The sequence below is a fragment of the Cariama cristata genome, unplaced genomic scaffold (assembly GCF_000690535.1).
Source record: "Cariama cristata isolate BGI_N322 unplaced genomic scaffold, ASM69053v1 scaffold6129, whole genome shotgun sequence".
In the NCBI taxonomy this organism is placed as follows: domain Eukaryota; kingdom Metazoa; phylum Chordata; class Aves; order Cariamiformes; family Cariamidae; genus Cariama; species Cariama cristata.
This window is the reverse complement of record NW_009635161.1, coordinates 39,898-42,966: the sequence shown is the minus strand read 5'-3', so window position 1 is coordinate 42,966 and position 3,069 is coordinate 39,898.

The window sequence follows — 3,069 nt, the reverse complement described above, 5'->3', positions numbered from 1 at the left end:
TAGCAGCTCTCTAGAAGGGATGACAGTTCTTACAGACAGTTACTCAAAACCACACTAGCATAAGGACTGGCCCATAAACTGCAGACAGGGCAAGTCAGGGGAAGATAGGTAATTGTAAGGTTTGGGGGCTGACCGATACCACCCAACAGTGTGCAGAGAGCAGCATCACTTTGGTTATAACACAGCAGAATTCGCTGCATCAAATGTGAGGCTGTCCCTGAAGCCAAGGGCCACGACAATCTAGTCTGAAAGGCAACCAAGCAGCTGAGCTGCTTCCTAGCATGCTGACAGAGGAAGAAGAGGACATTGCCAAGAAATTCTTTGTGAATAGTGGAAGCAGAGACAGACGGAGTTGGAAGGGAGTGCGGATGAGTAACACGCAGCGGCTGCAAGCCTGATGGTTGTGCAGCTCGGAGAAGTCGATTACATGGGAACGCAATAGTCCTCCAGCTTCCGTGTTCATGCTGCTGCTCACCCAGTCCCCTCGGCTGCCTTTAAAGATCAATTCCAAGCCCAGTAGTGGTACTCATGCCAGAGGCAATACTATTTGAGAAGGCCTTTTCCATAAGGTATCCTATGTTCCCCATAGAGGCCTCAGGATAGATGATATCAGTAGTTAAGCCTCACTTAAGAGCCCCAAAATATCATCATGAATTGAAATCCCATTGTGAATAATATCCTTTGGATGGGAACAGGAAGATGTATACAGACTATCTGTATTGTTAAGAGTTACATTACACTACTTTTCTACTTTTACTAAAACCTTTTTAGCTTAAAATGAAAATAGCCAAAAAAAAGAACTACATTTCAACCGGGTGGGGAGTGCCACGAGGCGTTATAGCATTTGATTGTTTTCATCTAAGCAACCTCAACGAGCTCAATAATTGTTCAACACAAGGCAGTTCCTCTCCTACTCTCAAGACAGTATCTCTTTTAATACTAATTTCTCAGAGAGATGCATCAAGGCACCAAGTAGTAAAATAATAAGCCAAAGATCAAACTATTCAGGCAGCACTTGGACCAAATATCAGAGACCTGCTTCGTGGCAAGTAACGGAAGACTAAAGGCCAGAAGTTACATTAAATGTTTGAAACATACAAGCAGTGAATATTACTAGCAAAGAAGTAAGTTTGGGAAGAACCACCAATGCTTATGTCTTTCCTACAAAATTATTCTTCATATGTGGATCTAGTTCAAAACTGATACACCAGAAAAATCCCAGTAAGCTTTTAACTTCAGTATAAAGACTTCATTGCAATATATCCAAATTGTAGACTTCATAAGCTTGAGGTTAATGTTTGATGAGAAATTATAATGCCTTTAAAAATGCATCAGAACTGGGTCAAAGAAATTCAATGATTTATTGATGAAAATTATGTCCATCAAAAAACAATTACTTTCCATTCAGGTCTACATAAAACGCCCAGGAAGCCATCTCTGTTTCTCACAATCATATGGTTAGATCTGTTTTTAAATACAAACAAGGGGAATTGAATTTATCTGAAGGTTCTTGACATCTGCTTTAAAGTTTTAAGGCTCTAGCAGTAACAAAATCTTAGCTTCTCTCACCAGTGATGCCCTCTCTCTCTCCTATGAATTGCACCAAATGTTTGGTTGTTGGCATACCAGATGATGGCAAGAAGAAAAGCTGAGAAGTGGGGTGGCATTTCAGCCCAAGTGGAATAGACAGATTGCCTGGAATAATAAAGCTGCCAAGCTAAATATGGCTTCGAACAAGCCCTCAGCTTTAGTCCAGTCCTGCTATCAGTACCCTCTGCTGCTGCATGTGCCTGAGAAGAAAGACCTAGATGAAAGACAGCAGGGCATGGAGACATCTGACATAAAGGAAAGAAATTTGACAGGGAATGAGTTGACTGATCACTATATTATTCAGCTTATTACTCTGAAATATTTTAAGCTGCAAACAGGTTGCATGGACTGACAATAGCGCAGCCATGACAAAATTCGGAGTCAACATAGACTGCAAAACCTGCCTGCAATTTTCGTTACCGACTGAGATAACCAGTTTTGGCATCCTGTGCTGCAGAAACCCCACTGCTCTCCCGGCCCTATTACCAGTATGCGAACTAGTTTATTTACAGCTGTTTTCTCCCGCAGTCCTCCCATTCCTGCAGGATAACACTAACAGCACAACAAGATGACAATTCTTCAGATGAGTCAGATTCCTCAAATACACAGTATTTGTACATATACAACTATTAACTGCACTCGTACCATCCAGCTTTAAAGCCACAGTTCAACATCTAGCTTTCAGAAATCTGTTACAATATACATCGTCTTCTTCAATTGAACCCAGGAGCTGATGGGTACACTGTTCAAAAAAAAATAAAAATCTGTGAGCAAATCCACGGATTTAACGAAGAAAAATTTATCTCTCATTTTATTCTTGCAGCAAGTTATAAAACTTAACGACTGAAATCCTTTTAAAACTACTAGAATGGTGAAACGTACCTTTAAAGTACTCTCGTAGTGAGAGCCCAGGTTAGGTTCTTGAATTTTCAGCTCAGTCACAGCCTGTCAGACATGTTTTTACCTCTTCCACTAACTGTTTTATTGCTCAAGTTTGTGTTTTTCCAAGACGGACATCCCTGTCATGGTCAGATTTCTGTCTGAATATTTCCATGATTCTGCTGCAACAATGACAGAGATCTTGTGACACTTGTGGAAAAATAGTGTACCTTATGCATCACTAAGAAAAAAACATTTCAGTGCTGATGTGGATTAGAACAGTGATTCCCACCCAGACGACTACTAAGGAAGAGGAAAAAAAGCTGCAGGAGAGGATCAAAATCCTTGAATCTAAAGAAGACATAATTCTTCCACTTTCTGTTTGAAAATGTCACTTAGGAGGGCTTCAAAAATCTTGCTGAAGTCAAGACAGGATATCTACTGTTTTTCATGTAGCCACAAGTGTTTTCTTCAAAGAAATAAACCAGATTGTTTTGAAATTTGTTCCTGACAAATCTATGTTGGTTCTTACTCATCTCTTTTTTCTTTTCTACTTTTGCAATTGTTAGGTAACTTTTTCAGTACTTTTCTGGGAACTGA